The 7,718-nt window shown below is 45.9% G+C and overlaps 1 pseudogene; it reads left to right on the forward strand.

Annotated features, from left to right (window-relative positions):
• Window positions 1-6,285: 6,285 nt before the first annotated feature.
• LOC121829272 (small nucleolar RNA U3) lies at window positions 6,286-6,385 on the forward strand (annotated as a pseudogene).
• The last annotated feature ends 1,333 nt before the right edge of the window (window positions 6,386-7,718 follow it).

The raw sequence follows: 7,718 nt of genomic DNA on the forward strand, positions 1-7,718 counted from the left end.
CAGTGAAGAGAACCAGCAGGGGAGTAATGGTTGCATGCACCGGGAGTGCAGCAGGGAGTGGCCAATGGAACACGACTATGAAGGCTCTGAGGGCTGTTGTACTGGGTTAGCTGGTGGCAGCAGTTAGACTACAGGGACTAGCAAGGGTACGTAGGCAGTGTCATGTCCCAGGTCAGTGAATTCTGTAGTGGCCTTTTATGGGTTTCAGCGAATCTCCAGCTCCACTGTACATATTTTAGATTTCTTTTAAAAGGTGAGCTATAATAGAATTTTGAAAACTTAACAAAAAATCTTGTACCCTAAATTCTACATTTCTAAGGGAAAAAAAGACTTCAGATTGGTTTTAAATTTCAAGATTTTTATAGCATATTATAATTGTGGTAATGTCCCAGGCATCTGTGGCCTACCTCTCAGTAAATATGCCCAGGCTTTTGGGCCTTGTGGCCTCAAGTTCTCAAGACAAGGAGCTTCCAAGACTGTCAAAGCTGCAGAGCACACAGTGGGACTTTGGTGTTCTTTGTCAAGGTAGACCTATGGCCATCCCAGGTTGGAAGGGATGAAGGAATAGAGCTTCATCTACTGGAAGGACCAGCTATGTTAACAGGTAAAATCTCATATAGTCTTGCCATGGGTGTTTTGGTTCGCTTTTGTTACTGCTCTGGTCTCTGTGATGGATCCCCAGAACTTATATAAAAAGCCAGGCATTGTTGTGTGGTCTGTAATCCAGTGCTAGGGAAGTAGAGACAGGCCAGTTATTTCTGGGGCTCCCTGGTGAACTAGCTTAACCTACTTGGCAAAACTTCAGGACTATGAGAGACCCCTGTCAAGGGGCTCAGGGAACCAAGCCCAGGGAACCAAGGTGGTAGCATGGAGGAGGAACAACAACCAAGTCTGACCTCTACCCTCCACATGCATACACGTGTACCCACACAATTACCCAAAATATACGGACAAAATAGAACAGGCAGGAATTCCAGCTCCAACCCATGAAATGGAAATAGTTACAGTACTAATTTATAACTGAGCCTCTTTGTAGACAATTTAGCAAATGATTTGAGCTATCATCATCTCTAAGATAAGACCCAGATTTATGCCAAATAGAAACTGGACCTAGGAATAACGGCCTTCAAGAATGAGAACAAGAAGTTGGGTGCACTAAAGCCTTTATTGACATTACCGCCTGTTAGACAAACAGCCTAGTGCCCAAAGGCAGATTATAACTACAGAGTTTGATGGGGAACCAGAACTCATTAAAGCCCAAGAACCCTTCTCTATCAAGCAGGACCCCAGACAGAGTTTCTCTGTGCCCCTGGCTGTCCTGGAACTTGCTCTGTAGCCCAGGCTGGTCTCAAACTCAGAGGTCCTCCTGCCTCTATCGCCTGAGTGCTGAGATTTAAAGGGTGTGGCATGCCTGGCAGAAGTTTTTTGAATGGTGCTAAAGTGGAGTATTTTCAGCATCTCACCCAAAATAATGAGCTTCCTTGGAATGTCAGCATTATGATGGACAGGTCTGAAACTGGGAGGACTAGAATAAAGCCTAGGGCCTACATGATATGCATGTAAGTTATACAAGATAATCCTAACTGCCTTACAGGACCAGGTTCTCCAGAGTGGGATTGTCACACAGCAATGGTGACACTTGATTGTCTGTGTTCTTGAGGGCCTAATGATAAGTGAAACCCAGGAATCAAAGTGGCAACTGTTGACCCAGGGCCTAATGAAAACATCTTTTCTAGAGTGCCTTTGGGAGATGCTGCAGAAGTGTTCTGATTCTCTCCTGGAGAAATCATCTCCAGGACAGATTTCTTACTTAATCTACTCTGAGATTAGAAGAAAATTACAAAATTATCGTTGGTTATTATTGTATATAGCAGGGCCATCTGCCTATACACAAGTTTTGCTTTCTGCAACCAGAATCTAGAGGAGGAAGTGGGAATACAAAGAGCCCAAAGTGGGGAGAACAAGGGTGTGAGGACTCACACTCAGATCAACCAGCTCCTCTACTAGGGGAAATAAACAGACAAATGCTATGTCAGATCGGTCACAGAAGGGAAACTACCCACGTATGTCCTCTAAGATCTCTTGCCCTCAGTGTGACAAGACGACACTGGAGGGCTGACTGCTCCCGAAGACTGATGGAATTGTCCAGATCCCAGATGTTGTCCCTGGAATGAGAAAACCTTTGGCTCCAGTTGGCCTCTGACCATCTCCATTAGTATTACAGAGCCTTAGGTAAATCTTGCAGTCCCTGGTAGGACCAGTAATTTTCTCCTTGTTAGTGGGGCTTTCTACTCTGTTGTTGTTTTTTTTTTTTTTAATATTTATTTATTTTATGTATATGAATGCTTTATTTTCATTTCTACCAGAAGAGGGCATCAGATCCCATTACAGATGGTTGTGAGCCACCATGTGGTTGCTGGGAATTGAACTCAGGACCTCTGGAAGAACAATCAGTGCTCTTAACTGCTGAGCCATCTCCCCAGCCCCTCTACTCTGTTTTTAACTCATATTCTAGACAATTTGTCTCCAACTCTTGGATTATGGCCATTGACAAGACTCCAATGGCCAAATAACTCCTTCCACCTTAATGCTGTCTGGAATATTATATTCTTTCCCAATACTTCTGGTAATGCCTGGGTATCTTTCCCCTTAATTGAACACAGACCTAGTGACAAAAAATGGAAGGCCCACGTATCTTCAGCTCCCTACAGAATTCCACAGTAACAGCTCTCACTATTCTAAAAGGACAATGATTCGGTCTTTACGGGCCTCCCCACTAGCCCGTGTGGGCTACTGACACGCCAGATAGGGTAGTACTGAGGTATTAGCAGATTAAAGAATTCTCATGCTTTTCTTGAACACAATACAGGAAATCTGGAGAGTCAAGTGAAAAGAAAATTAAGTGAATAAAGTGAAGATGAAAGCACAGTTTAGCAGGCCCTTTGGAATATGCTACAACTGTGGTGGATCCAAAAGGATCACTCATAGCTGTGAGCTTGCATTAAAGACCAGAGAAGTCAAGTGAAGGTCCTAGAGAACTAAGAATAATACGATCCAAATGTCAAACGAGCAAAATGGCAAGAAGTAATAAGGAACATGCAGAAATTAATGAAATGGAAACTCAAGGAATACACAGAATCAATTGAGTTGATTTTTTGAAAGAAAACATTAACAAACCCTCAGCTCAACTAACCAGGAATGTTAGAAGAGATTCTTCAGGGAGAGACATGATGTAGGTAAGTGACTCAGATCCACAAAAAAAGAGCATCTGACAGCGCAGTAATGGTCGATAAAATACTTTAGCACGCCTTCCTGGCCCTATAAATAATTGTTCAGAGTAGTAAAAGTGACCTCAGGAGCATATGAGGCGGGGAGGGAGGGTGTGAGCAGCTGTAAACTAGCACTCCAGCGAAGTGGCCCCTGTTCAGTTTTTTTTTTTTTTTTTTTTTTTTTTTTTTTTTTTTGGTTTTTCGAGACAGGGTTTCTCTATGTAGCTTTGCGCCTTTCCTGGAGCTCACTTGGTAGCCCAGGCTGGCCTCGAACTCACAGAGATCCGCCTGGCTCTACCTCCCGAGTGCTGAGATTAAAGGCGTGCGCCACCACCGCCCGGCTTCCCCTGTTCAGTTTTAATGTTAGCATATTTTAACAGTGCTTCCTGTAATACTGGAGTCTATAAGAAAGCTAATGTGGCAGACTTCCCACCTATGCTTGGCCCTAGCATCGACTCAGCCTTGGACACTGGTGACGGTTTGGAACAGCTCGTTTGACTTGGCATAGTCCCCTCCTCCCTGTGCTTTCCACACCTCTGCGTTTAAACAACTGGAAAGCCTGGTGTCGAGGTACACGTATATAACCAAAGCACTTGGGAAGGTTAGGCAGGATTGCTGTGAATTCAAGTCCAACCTAAACTACAAAGCGAGACACTCCCAAGAAAAGGTGGGGAGTGATGGGTGCTAGAAAGAGGGCTCGGGTCAGGAGTGCTTGCTGCTCTAAGGAGGACCCAGTTTCAGTTCCCAGCACCCATTCACTATCATCTGTAACTCTAGTTCCAGCGGGTCTGACACCTTTTTCTGGCTTGTGCAGGTTGGTGTGTGGTGCACACACATGTGCAAGTACACATGTGTAAAATAAAAATCTTTAAAGAACAAAAACAGGATGAAAAGAATGCAGTTGTGAGAGCATTTACAGCTCGAGCACTGCCCCTCTGTGTGCCAGCCACATGGGCCGCACAGGCTCACTCTTTTTTTTTTTTTTTTTTTTTTTTTTTTTTTTTTTTTTTTTTGATTTTTCGAGACAGCGTTTCTCTGTGTAGCTTTGCGCCTTTCCTGGAACTCACTTGGTAGCCCAGGCTGGCCTCGAACTCACAGAGATCCGCCTGCCTCTGCCTCCCGAGTGCTGGGATTAAAGGCGTGCGCCACCACCGCCCGGCTCAGGCTCACTCTTAATGTGTTCTCTCCTCTTGTGGGGGAAACTCTATGTTATAGTACCATGTTTATGGAGAGTGGGAAGAAGCCTCAGTTAGTCAGGTGCTTCCTGTGCAAGTGTAAAGAACCTGCATTTGATCTCCAGAACCCACATGAAAAAGCTGACGTGTAATTCCAGTGAGGGGAAATAAGCAGATACCTGGACTCACTGCCAGCCAGTCTAGCATACTTAACTAGCTCCAGACCCTGTATTAAAAAACAAGGTAGATGATACCTGATAGATAACATCCAAGGTTGATCTCTGGCCTATACATGGACACACATCACAAATAATAATACTGTTTGCTTATTTGGTTATTTTAGATTGGCACAATGTGAAATCCAATACAAGGAAAAAATTCAGTCTGTATTTTCTGGCCATTACTATGTTGTGTAGAGAAGAGGGGTGAAGCTACCCTTCTCTGAAACTTAATATCAACACCGTAAGGTAGATGCCATAGCCTTTTTTTTTTTTTAAACAATGGAGAGCCGTCAGTCAATGTGGGGGAACGGGCTAAAGCTTTCGTGGCTGGGAGTGGGAGAAAGTCTGGATCCGGCTCCGAAGTCAACATCAGAAAGAGCAAGCAAGTGCCGGTACTCTGCCATGAGGCACACCCAGACCAGGTGCCTGGGAAGGGCTTCTTGGATCCAACAGGCCAGGCTAGGATGGGTGTATATGAGGAAGAACACCAAAATACGAGGGCCAGGGCTGGAGACGTGGCTCTACAGTTAAGAGCACCTACTGCTCTTCTGGAGGACCTGGCTTTGGTTCCCAGGACCCACACAGCGGCTCACAATCATCAGTAACTCCAGTTCCAGGTGTTGACGCTCTCTTCTGGCCTCCATTGACAGCAGGCATGCACGTGGTGCACATACATACATGTAGGCAAAGCATCCATACACGTACTTTGTAATAAAGGTAATAAAAATATAAAACTATGTTAAAGTATAAGAGCCACACGAGGAGGGGGTGGGGCTGCCATTCTACCCCTGCCCCTGATGGCCATGTGCTTGGACAGTCTTCCCTCCCTGGGCCTTGTGATTCTTCTGGACTTTTTAATTTCAGAAAGAAGTTACTTGAAGTTGCTGTTAGAAAGCAGTGATGTTGAGGCTGGAGAGATGGCTCAGATGTTAGGAGCACTGGCTGCTCTTCCAGAGGACCCAGGTTCAATTCCCAGCAACTGTATGGCAGCTCACAACCACCGTGACTCCAGTTCCAGAGTATCTAACACCTTCACACCAATGCACATAAATTATATTTTTAAAAAAGCAGTGCTTGGCCGGGCGGTGGTGGCGCACGCCTTTAATCCCAGCACTCGGGAGGCAGAGGCAGGCGGATCTCTGTGAGTTCGAGGCCAGCCTGATCTCCAAAGTGAGTTCCAGGAAAGGCGCAAAGCTACACAGAGAAACCCTGTCTCGAAAAACCAAAAAAAAAAAAAAAAAAAAAAGCAGTGCTGTCACCAGCCTGACGTCACATCTCTGTCCTGTTGAGCTCAGTAGCTGTCTCCTGGAAAGTGAACTCCTGGGTCATGACTAGTTCTTACACACTGCCTCCCAACCCCACTGTCTTTAATATTTCTGGGATGAGGATGTGTCTGATGACTAATATCGCAGGAACATGACAGCCAGCAGGTGGAGGGTGAGTTAGGCGTCATCACTGTCAGCTCTCCAGTTTGGGCACCAGGCAGGACACAAGCATTTCACCAGATTGGATCCCTTATAACTTCATCATCTGGAATGATGTCACATGGAAATAGAGCTTGCCGAGTGTGCAGAAGACTGATTCCCACAGCCAGGCAACACCCTTGGAAGTACAGCCTGCTAGACTCTGCTTTCAGGGATCATTTCTATAGTTTGTGATTATAGCTAAATGAAGTTTAGATGTCAAGAACTTTGGTCACCTCCTAAGGGGACTATGAAGTGCAATTTTATAAACAAAAATGAACTTTTAAATAGGGTACATCAAATTTGGTTTAAAAGTTACACTATTATTAGTCAGATTTGGTATTTTTATTTAAAATTCAACTTGGTGTCACTGAATCTAGGAGAGCCCACAAAAAACAGGTGTTCTGGATACAGCCCAGCACCCCATGGTTCCGTACAAGACAGCTGCGTGGCTCTGCACTAAAGCGCCTCACCCCTGTGCTGCAGGGGCTCAGCTCAGTGGAGGCAGGATGGTGGTCAGTAAGGACCTACAGCCTGGGGTCCTCTCCACTTGGGAGCTTCTAGACTTCCCTGTAGCTGGGCAGTTCTGCCTAATACTCCAGCTTTGGCAATGAAATGCAAGGGCCTGTGCTTGACCTGGTCCCTCCTTCCTCCTGGCATCAGAGGCAGAGGAGGAGAAAACTGGGACAGCCTCCCCAGAGGGAAATGGGACCCCCTCTCTCACATATCCCCCCCCCCACACACACACAATAGCAGTTAAGAGCACAGGCTCTGGAACCAGACTGCCTGGATTCGAATCTGGCTGTCAATTCTTACCTTGGGTGTGAAACCTAAACTCTGTTCCTCAATTTCTTCATCTGTCAAGTTTGACTTACACTAGGGATAGGGTGAGGATTCTGAGATAATCCCTTGGATCCAGGGACTCAGGTCCTGGTGTACAGCTAAGTGCTCAAAAATGGTTCATTTCACTGTTATCCCACAGGGACCTTGTTTCTCTCTCTGGTGTTGCTGGCCTGTACAGCCCCCCTCCCCCCAGCTCAGGAACCCTGGTTCCTTCTCCTGAGGGGACCCATTCTTCCAGTCTTCAGCATGGCCTATGCAGGCCCCAAGTGGGAACTCTCAGTCCCTGCCACCTCAAGCAGCCACCTCAGGATTGTGAGTTTGGATTGTGGGTCCTGAGACCATTCTACCCATCAGTCTCACTGCTAGAAACAAGAATCAAAGAAATAAACCTGACAGGCCAGGGCTTAAATGAGATGTGGGATACAAGGCTCGACCACCTTAGAACACACCTGGCTTCTCTCTCAGAAGAGGAGCTGGGCCCGTACATTATCCTTGGTGTCCTCTCCTGTGTGAATACAAGTGTCCAAGGTTCCTAAGCATGAGTCTCATTCACAATTGGCTCCACCTCGATGCTTAATCATACTACAAAGCTTCATATGTCACTGGGGATTTCGTCCTTGGAGCTGCAGTTGCTCTACCAACCTTGAAACCTGGCATTAGGAGACATGGAGATCTGCCATTGGCAGGCATGTGCATGAGTGAGAAATGAGCTTTGTGTTTGTTACCTTAACATGGCCTTGCCTACCC

The sequence above is a fragment of the Peromyscus maniculatus genome, chromosome 4, assembly GCF_049852395.1.
Source record: "Peromyscus maniculatus bairdii isolate BWxNUB_F1_BW_parent chromosome 4, HU_Pman_BW_mat_3.1, whole genome shotgun sequence".
Taxonomy (NCBI): Eukaryota; Metazoa; Chordata; class Mammalia; order Rodentia; family Cricetidae; genus Peromyscus; species Peromyscus maniculatus.